General features: G+C 36.9%; 1 pseudogene; it reads right to left on the reverse strand.

Annotated features, from left to right (window-relative positions):
- Positions 1–347: 347 nt before the first annotated feature.
- On the reverse strand, positions 348–2,061 carry LOC102583472 (beta-amylase-like; annotated as a pseudogene).
- Positions 2,062–11,032: the final 8,971 nt, after the last annotated feature.

Genomic DNA, 11,032 nt, shown 5'->3' on the forward strand with positions numbered 1-11,032 from the left:
TTCAAACTTTATAGTGAGAGTTCAATAATAGCAGTCAACAGGGCAAGCTGATACATTTTAGATAATTAGTTGTTTATGTTTGGTTAATCGATTAGTTTTTTTAAAAAAATAATAGAACATTAATTTGCATTTAATCAAGATTCCAAAAGTATTCAAGGTAATTCTTCTTTCAGCTTATGAAAAATCAATATATGTTACTGCTTAAAAAGAGGTATTTTTCCTTATATTTTAAAGAAAAAATACCTCGGGGGCTAGTTTGCACATGGCTCAAGTAATTTCACAGAATATAATGTAACTCTGTCCACTAAGGCTATGACAAATGGGAAGAAATCATCTAGTATTTTGACTAATATAAGACGGACATTTAGATTTTCATAGCAGCATGTATGAGTATTGTAATATGAACATAAAAGTCTCCTATATATTTTTTCATTCAAATTTACATATAAATGCAGATGCATAAAATGACTTCCCCTGCTTGTGAGTTCAAGGCAAAGTAAGCATCAGTTAGATAGAAAGAACTTGTTAAGCTGCCTATCCCAGTACTCAGCCAAGAAACTGCCAATTCTTGCATCTGTCTGTTCATCCCATGGGAATGGTTTTGTTCGTTGAGTTGCTTCAAGAAGTTCATCCATTGAAATTTCCCCTTTTGATCTGCCCAGGGGAGCTGGTTTTTCATATTCAGGACAGTAATCCTGTAAAAGACACCAATCACAGGAATTAAAAACTCGAGGCTTCCCCAGGGCCACTAATCATTTTTCTCACGAAAAGTTAAGAGGCTACTACTTACCAGATCAGCATGCATTTTCTTGACAAATGTTTTGAAGGTTCTGAAGTTCCTGCTTTGAAGGAGTTTTTCAGATAATCGAAGGTAAGTCAGCCCAGCCACTTTTAGTTTTGGTGGACCGTTTTTGTTGATACCATTTGGCCTAGCGTTGAGAAGGATTTAGTTGTAGGCATAGCCGTCATATCTTGCAAGTGCATTCTCACCTGCTACATCAATGTTCTCTTTCCAGAAAACACTCAAAACCTGTACATAATCAGGTAAAGACTTGGTTAATAGCAGTCCCTAGCTAGTTGTTCGCAAAAAAATGTTAGTCTTTCCTCTGTAAAGTTTGGTCTCTCAGAACTGGTACTCCCTCCGTCCCAGTTTAAGTGGTCTTACTTTCCTTTTTGATCTGTCCCAAAACGAGTGTCTCTTTCTATATTTAGTAAGCTTTCCAATTCCAACGTTCTACATGGCAAGATTAAGACCGCGAGATTTAAAGGACTACACACATGCATCTTTAATTTTAGACCACAAGATTCAGTGTCTCCCCTTTCATAAAGTTAGTGCACAGTTAAACTAGGACACTTAAATTGGGACGGAGGGAGTATATGGTTAAGTCACAGTTTGTCCGAGATGTACACTGGATGCTAAAATGGCATAAAACATGCAACTCTCTTTTCTAACCTGTTGAACTAGCTCTTGAGGGCCAGACTTAGCATAAGCTGGATGTTCTGAATTCCTCATCTCAAGGCAAGTGAAATTGAAGGTACCATAGTGCCTTGATAACATCCTTGCTATTGGTCTATAACCATCTCGATCATCCAAATTATAAAATCCTGCTGTTAGCTCTGCAGCATGGCTGGCATCTTTGTACCACCAGTGAATTCCAGCTACCTGCTCGAGCAAAATTGAAAGAAGGGACTTCTGTTAGCTTGTACTGTCAAAACTCAAAAGTGATCAATAATGCCAAGACTAAAGAATTTCCAGGAGGATGAAGACTTGCTTTAGCTGATAGCTTCACTTTGCATCCCAGGAAAGCTTTGCTTGCTTCATCAAGGATCTGATCTCCGTGAAGCAGTAGCTTGCTACAGTACCAGTTCAAGAAAAACTTCCCTTTCTCGGTAAGGTATGTACCATTTGATCCAAAGAATCCTGTTTCGGCGGGTACATTATTATATGTTCCTGCATCATCTGGAAGATCCCACTCTGAGTAGCCTGCCTTTGTTGCTGCCTCCTTGAAATCTGTTCTCATGTACTTGTCATAGCATTGCAACATTTAGAGCCCATTTGGATTAGCTGATTATAAGGATAAAACAGTAAAAACTTTGGTCAAACTAAAAGTGCTTATAAACTGAAAAAAATGTATACTACCATATATTTTAGTACGTAATGAATTAGGTGAGCCATGACTTATGAAAATTGTAGGTTGATAGTGTAGTTGTAAATAAGAGAAACTTCGAACGTTCATAATTTTGGCTTTAGATTTTAGTTTCGGGTATAGAAAAACTCTATTTCACGGTCCATACCTCATTTTAACTTATAAATACCTAAAATTACCCATTCCAACTAACACACATAATTTATTAAATCATCACAAACACCCACAAAAAAATTTGGTCAAAAAACTACATGCAATCAATATGTGCCTCTCTTGAAGGCAAACATTGTATACTCCCATATCTTTTAGTGTAATATGAATTAGGTGAACCATGACATATGGAAATTGTAGGTCAATGAGTTTTCTTTCAAATGCCACCAATTTTGTATCATTTAATGTTTAAAGTAAAGCATTATGACCATTTTACCAGAGACTAGTGTAGTTGTAAATAAGAGAAACTTCGAACGTTCATAATTTTGGCTTTAGATTTTAGTTTTGGGTATAGAAAAACTTAATTTCACGGTCCATACCTCATTTGAACTTATAAATACCTATAATTAACCATTAAAGCTAACACACATAATTTATTAAATCATCACAAACAACCACAAAAATTTTGGTCAAAAAACTACATGCAATCAATTTGTGCCTCTCTTGCAAACAATGTATACTATCAAATCTTTTAATACGTAATGAATTAGGTGAGCCATGACATATGCAAATTGTAGGTCAATGAGTTTTCTTTAAAATGCCACAAACTTTGTATCATTTAATGTTTAAAGTAAAGAATTATGACCATTCAAAAGCCACCAATTTTGTATCATTTACTGTTTAAAGTAAAGCATTATGACCATTTTACCAAAGTCTATTGTAGTTGTAAATAAGAGAAACTTCGAACGTTCATAATTTTGGCTTTAGATGTTAGTTTCGGGTATAGAAAAACTCTATTTCACGGTCCATACCTCATTTGAACTTATAAATACCTATAATTACCCATTCGAACTAACACACATAATTTATTAAATCATCACAAACAAACATAAAAAAAAATTGGTCAAAAAACTACATGCAATCAATGTATGCCTGTAACATCTCGCTAATTGAAAGAACTAGGAAGAATCTATATATTGGAAATAGTCATTTTTGGAAAGAATACAAAAATCTGGAAAATTTGTTGAGTATGTTAAGTTGAGTTTTGGTCAACTTCAAACGACCATAACTCCTAGCTCAAGATGAGTTAGGTGTGTTTCCAGATATCATAGGAAATATCTTAGAATAATCTTTCCAACGCCGCCAAGTTTGCACGATTCCGAGTTCGTATGAGTGATATATTCCCATTGGAAGTTGGGATGTTCAATTAAGGAAAGTCTAATCCGGGTTTTTGAAGGGCATTATGGTCTTTACTATACCCCATGACTTAATTTCGTTTTTTGGTAATTAATTGGGGTCTAAACTGATAGGATTCAGTTTACGCTTTTACCATATTGAGTTAGGGCTTTAGTGATGAGAAAAAGAAGAGGAGAAAAGAGGAGAAGGAGCAAGAATTGTCAAGATCTTCAAGAATTGCTTGTGGATTTTGTCAAGGGGTGATCCCTACGAGGTATGTGAGTTCACACAGTGTTAGGTTCGTTCACCCACACGCCAAACATGTTTTATTCAGTGTAATTTTGTCCTAAAAACATTGAGAATTTGATGTTCTTGAGTTGAATTCTTGAATTTGCTTTCGTTCTTGAATTGGGATGAGATTGAAGAGTTTCTTGAGATTATAGAATCGATTATTAGAGTTGCTTGAGTTAGATTCTTGTGTATATGTTGTGGGTACCTGAATCTAAAGAGATATTGAGAAAAATAATTGAATTTAGGTGAATTGGGGATGGAAAATGAAGAAGGAAAAAGTCGGACAAGGAACAGGCACCAGGTCCACGTCGCGGACCTGTTCCTTCAAGGTGAAAATTTTCTCTCGGCATTGCGGAGAAAACGCGGACTCCACTGTTTCAAAAAATATTTCGACCAAACATTTTAATTCATCTCCGCGTCGCGGACCTGCTCCAAGACAGTGATTTCTTTATTATTTCTCATGTTTAGCTATCTAAAATCACTCCTAAACATCATGAGGTCTTTCCTATCACAAATCACGATCCTTGAATCCATAATTCAATTCAAGGAAAGTTAAGAGTCAAGTCAAGAGAAGTTAAGAGTCAAGTCACGAGAAGTTCACAGAGTCTTCCAAAAGTCTTTTACAAATATTTTAACTTTGTTTTAAGACTTCCAAAAGTCACATTTAAAAGAGAAAGGAAACTTTGATTTCAAAAAAGAGCCTTTGAAGCTAGTTTTCAGTAAAGAGGAAACTTTGATTTCCAAAAGAGCCTTGAGCTAGTTTTCAGTAAAGAGGAAACTTTGATTTCCAAGAGTAGCTTTTAAGCTAAGTTTTGAGTAATTTTCTCAAACCAAAGAAAGAGTTTTGTTTTTACAAATATATGAGCTAAGTATATTTTGGGAGTAGTATTGAGCACCGATATAGGGACGAGTTTGAGTTCAGATAATTCAAATTCTCCATAAACCATGTAGCCATCATGGGTAGTAAAGGACAATACTTTTTAGATGATTCCTTAAGTGCTTTTTAGCATAGACTAGTGGATCCACTTAGTTAAATCGTTCTATATGACGGCATAGTATAAGAAAGTTCTAGCAGCGTGGGCAAGACGCTGTATCACCACTTAGGCTCATAGTGGTGGTTGTCGGTTAGAGAAACTCCCACATAAACTATATTACTTTATTATATGAGTAAAGTTGAGTTTGTTATTGCATTTTATTTAACGAACTAAGTTGTTTTCTACTATGTTAAAGGCTTTCTATATATTGCATGTGTTTTATTGCTTTATATTGAGTTAAGTTATTCAGGAATTGAGTAAAGCCAAGGTAAGTGTTTCTTTCAGATTCTTTTCAAGCTTAAGTTATGTTTAGCATTCCAACTCCCATACTCGTACATTCAATGTACTGATGTCAGTTAGCCTGCATCTTATTATGATGCGTCAAACCAGGATCAACATCCATCGCCTCGTTGATCCAGTTGAGCACTCAGAGTCTGTTGGCCGGTGAGCCTACTAGCTTTCCGGAGGATCCTTTTTATTGCTTTCAGTATTTTAGTTCATTAGGATGTTGTGGGTCTTGTCCCGACGTCCATCTCAGTTGTTTAGAGGCTTTATAGACATAGTTAGTGATGTTAGTTCACGAGTCTTTACTTTCCCTTTTCAGTTAAGTTGAGACTTGAGTTGCCACTTTGGCAGTGAATGTTATTTATTACATTCTAAGTTATTTATTCAGTAGTTTAGTTTTTCTTTTAAAGTATATTTATCTTGAGTAAAGTCTTTTGTTGAGTAAGTAAGCCAGGCCAAGGGTTCGCTTAGGGCCAGCAATGGTTCTCGAGTGCCGGCCACATCTAGGGTGTAGGCTCGGGGAGTAACAAACTTGGTACAAGAGTACAGAGTTCAAGAGTTCTAGGGAGTCTATGAAGCCGTGTCTGTAGAGTCCTAGTTATCGGTGTGAATCACGCCACATCTATAATTAAGAGGCTGCAACATTTTAGGAACTATCTCACTTTTTTCATACTCATTTCGTGCGATAAAATATATCTCTATACAATTTCTTTCTAACTCGGGCTTGCGCGTAACCGATTGTGAGTTGGACTATTTTTTAGAGTGCTTTCATGGGGTGTTTCTTTCCCCGTGAGCTTAGAGAAGCAAATAGATGGTTGCTGACATGAGTAGCAGGTCGTCTGTCAAGTAAGGCAGCCATACTAATAGGTGACATGGGCATAGCAAGGCTGATGATTCATGTGCAACAAGTTAAGGAGGACTAGCTGAAGGATAGAGAAGAGTTTAATAATAAGAAGGCTAAGACATCAGGGAATGAATCCAGGCAGCAAAAGAGTAATGCAAACCGGTCTTCTTTCCAACGTAAGCAGAAAGGACCTGCTCCATCATCTGCTAGTGCACATGCACCAAGGAACAAATGTAAGTACAATAGTCAGAATTGTCAGAGCTAGACCTGCGCATTTGCAAGGTAGTAAGGCACAATGGAGGTACTAAGACTCCTGCATGTGCTAAGTGTGGTAGGAGCTACTCAGGGGTGTGTCGTGATGGCTCCACTGGTTGCTTCAAGTGTGGACAAAATGGTCATTTTATGAGAGAGTGTCCTAACAATAGGCAGAGTAATGGTTATGGGGGCAATAGAGCCCAGTCTTCTTCAGTTGCTCCACCAGATAGAGCTGCATCTAGATGAGCTACTTCAACGGCATGCAGAGAAGGAAACCGTCTTTATGATATCACTAGTCGCTGAGAGCAAGAGGATTCACCAGATGTTGTTACTAGTATGATCCAAGTCTTCAATTTTGATGTTCTTCCTGAGCAACTTCTTGAGCCCTTCAGTGTTTCTACACATGTTGGTGAGTCTGTTCTAGCAGAGAAAGTCTATCATGATTGTAGCATTTTCCGTCAATCACAAGAGTACCATGGCTGACTTCGTTGAGTTAGATATGGTAAATTTTGATGTCATTCTAATTATGGACTGGCTTCATGCCTGTTATGCATCAATAGATTGTAGAACTCAAGTAGTCAAGTTCCAATTTCCCAGTAAACCAGTTATAGAGTGGAAGACCAGTTCAGCAGTGCCTAAGGGTTGTTCTATTTCATACCTTAAGGCGAGAAGTTAGTTTCTAAGGGGAGTGTCTATCACTTAGTCCGAGTTAATGACTCTAGTGTTGAGATACCTCATATTCAGTCAGTTCCAGTAGTAAAAGAGTTTCAAGAAGTCTTTCCATATGATTTTCCTGGAGTCCCTCCTGAGAGAGAAATAGACTTCGATATAGATATTCTTCCCGATACTCGTCCTATATCTATTCCACCATATAGAATGGCACCAACAGAGTTGAAAGAGTTAAAAGAGCAGATGCAAGATCTCTTTGATAAGGGCTTTATTCGACCAAGTGTCTCACCTTGGGGCGCTTCGGTATTATTTGTGAGAAAGAAAAATAGTTCCCTTAGGATGTGTATAGATTACCGTCAATTGAACAAGGTTACCATCAAGAATAAATATCCTCTTTCGAGAATCGATGATCTTTTCGATCAGCTTCAGGGTGCTTCTTGTTTTTCTAAGATAGACCTTAGATCTGGCTACCATTAGTTGAAAGTAAGGGAGTGTGATATTCCAAAGACAACATTCAAGACCAGTTATGGTCATTATGAGTTCCTAGTTATGTCCGTTGGTTTGACCAATGCGCCTGCAACATTCATGGACCTTATGAATAGAGTGTTCAAGCCTTATTTATATATGTTTGTTATCATGTTCATTATTGACGTACTACTCTATTCAAGGAATGAAGAAGATCATGCTAGTTATCTCAGAATAGTTCTCTAAACTTTAAAGGATAGATAGTTATATGCCAAGTTCTCTAAGTGTGAGTTTTGTCTTGAGTCTATGGCATTCTTAGGCTAAATTATGTCTGGAGAGGGAATTAAAGTTGATACTCAGAAAATAGATGCAGTGCATAATTGTCCTAGACCCACATCTCTAACTGATATTATGAGTTTCTCGAGTTTGGCTGGATATTATAGAAAGTTCGTAGAGGGGTTCTCTTCTATTCCATCCCCTTTGACTAAGTTGACTTAGAAGACAGTTAAGTTTCAATGGTCTGAAGCTTGTGAGAAAAGCTTTCAAGGATTGAAAAAGAGGTTGACTACTGCCCTAGTGTTAACCTTACCAGAAGGTACTCAAGGTTTTGTGGTGTATAAGCTTGTGAGAAAAGCTTTCAGGAATTGAAAAAGAGTTTGACTACTGCCCCAGTATTGACCTTACTTGAAGGTACGCAAGGCTTTATTGTATATTGTGATGCGTCCAGAGTTAGTTTGGGTTGTGTGCTAATGCAGAATGGCAAATTTATAGCTTATGCCTCTAGACAGTTGAAGGTTCATGAGAAGAATTACCCAACCCATGATCTAGAATTGGCTGCCATAGTATTTGATTTGAAAATATGGCGCCATTATCTTTATGGTGTTCATGTGGATGTGTTCACCGATCACAAGAGTCTTCAGTATGTGTTTACTCAGAAAGAGATTAATCTCAGACAAAGGAGGTGGCTGGAATTACTCAAGAATTATGACATGAGTATTCTTTATCACCCAAGTAAGGCTAATGTATTTACTGATGCTTTAAGTAGGTTGTCTATGGGTAGTACCGCCCATTTCGAGGAAGATGAAGAAAAAGTTAGTAAAGATGTGCAAAGGCTTGCACGATTAGGAGTTCGACTAATGGATTCCACAGAAGGAGGAGTAGTGGTGATGAATGGGGATGAATCATCATTAGTGTAAGAAGTAAAAGAGAAGTAAGAGCAAAATCCTGTTTTGCTTGAATCAAAAGCAAGTGTTCATAAGCAAAAACGTGATTGCTTTTGAACAAGGGGGAGATGGTGTTTTGAGGTATCAAGGTAGATTGTGTGATTGATTTCAAAGGTAATTGGGATGATCACCTACCTCTCATTGAGTTTGCTTACAATAATAGTTACCACTCTAGCATCCAGATTGCTCCTTATGAAGCTCTTTATGGGAGAAGATGCAGATCTCTTATTGGATGGTTTGAAGTTGGTGAAGCTGGGTTGATAGGAACAGACTTAGTTCATCAAGCTATGGAGAAAGTGAAAGTGATTCAAGAAAGGTTGAAAACAACGCAGAGTCGTCAGAAATCCTACACTGATGTTAGGAGAAGAGAGTTAGAGTTCGAAGTAGATGATTGGATTTACTTGAAAGTTTCAACCATGAAGGGTGTTATGAGATTGGGTAAGAAGGGGAAGCTTAGTCCCCGGTATATTGGTCCTTACAGAATATCCAAGAGGATTGGCAATGTAACTTATGAGTTAAAGCTACCACAAGAGTTAGCAGCAGTCCATTCGGTGTTCCACATCTCCATGTTGAAAAAATGTATGGGAGATTCTTCATTGATCTACCAACTGAAGATATTGGAATCAAGGGTAGCTTATCTTATGAGGAGACTCCTCTTCAAATTCTAGATCGCCAAGTTCGCAAATTGAGAACAAAAGAGGTAGCATCAGTCAAAGTTCTTTGGAGGAACCAGTTTGTTGAGGAAGCTACTTGGGAAGATGAGGAAGATATGAAGAAGAGATATCCACATCTCTTCGAATCGAGAGAAGTTCCAAATTAAGGTACTAATTCTCTTCTTATTACTCTTTAATTGATATACTAGATCTGTTAGATTGGATTGTTGGGTGTTTGAACTAAATGTTAGATGTTACGCCCTTAACCTAGTATGAGTAATCTCATTCGAGGACGAATATTCGCAAGGGGTAGATATTGTAACATCTTGCTAATTGAAAGAACTAGGAAGAAGTTAAAAATTGGAAATAGTCATTTTTGGAAAGAATATAAAAATCTGGAAAATTTATTAAGTATGTTAAGTTGAGTTTTGGTCAACTTCAAACGACCATAACTCCTAGCTCAGGATGAAATTTTTCATGGACGTCCGTTATGACCTTAGCAATGGACCCAGTTCATCTCGAGGGGAAAACAGGTGCATTTTCAAGTTCAAACGAGCCCCAAAGACGGTAAACCTAGATTTTGCAAATTTTCGTGTGCTATAATCCATTGATTTTTTGAGATCTAGAATTCCCGTAACAAAATGACCAAAATATTTTGTGGACGTACGTTAAGACCTTAATAATGGACGCAGTTCATCCCGAAGGGAAAGCAGTTGCATTTTCAAGTTCAAACGAGCTCCAAAGCAGGTAAACCTATATTTTGCCAATTTTCGTGTGCTATAGTCCATTGATTTTTTGTGATTCGAAATTCCCAAAACAAAAAGGCCAAAATTTTTCATGGACGTCTTTTAAGACTTTAGCAATGGACCCAGTTTATCCCAACAGATAAACGGGCGCATTTTCTAGTTCAAACGAGCCCCAAAGTAGGTAAACCCAAATTTTGCCTATTTTCGTGTATAGTCCATAGATTTTTGTGATCCGGAATTCCCGAAACAAAATGGCCGAAACTTTTCATGGACGTCTGTTAAGACCTTACTAATGGACCCAGTTCGTCCCGAGGGGCAAACGGGTGCATTTTCAAGTTCAAACGAACTCGAAAGAAATTAAACCCATATTTGCTGATTTTCGTGTGCTATACCCATAAATATGGTAGTATACATTGTTTGCCTTCAAGAGAGGCACACATTGATTGCATGTAGTTTTTTACCAAAATTGTTTATGGGTGTTTGTGATGATTTAATTAATTATGTATTTTAGTTCGAATGGGTAATTATAGGTATTTTTAAGTTCAAATGAGGTATGGACCGTGAAATAGAGTTTTTCTATAGCCGAAACTAACATTTAACGCAAAAATTATGAACGTTCTCTTATTTACAACTACACTAGTCTCTGATAAAATCGGACACCTAATGGCTTTACCTAGTTAAAAATTAAAATGATACAAAATTGGTGGCATTTGAAAGAAAACTCATTGACCTACAATTTTCATATGTCATGGCTCACCTAATTCATTACGTACTAAAAGATATGGTAGTATACATTGTTTGTCTACAAGCGAGGCACAAATTGATTGCATATAATTTTTTGACCAAAATTTTTTGTGGGTGTTTGTGATGATTTAATAAATTATGTGTGTTAGTTCGAATTATAGGTATTTATAAGTTCAAATAAGGTACGGACCGTGAAATAGAGTTTTTCTATAGCCGAAACTATCATCTAAAGACAATTAAGAACGTTTGAAGTTTCTCTTATCTACAACTACACTAGTCTCTGATAAAATGGACATAATGCTTTACATTAAAAATTAAATGATACAAAATTGGTGGCATTTGAATGAAAA

This window comes from Solanum tuberosum, unplaced genomic scaffold (assembly GCF_000226075.1).
Source record: "Solanum tuberosum cultivar DM 1-3 516 R44 unplaced genomic scaffold, SolTub_3.0 scf00313, whole genome shotgun sequence".
In the NCBI taxonomy this organism is placed as follows: domain Eukaryota; kingdom Viridiplantae; phylum Streptophyta; class Magnoliopsida; order Solanales; family Solanaceae; genus Solanum; species Solanum tuberosum.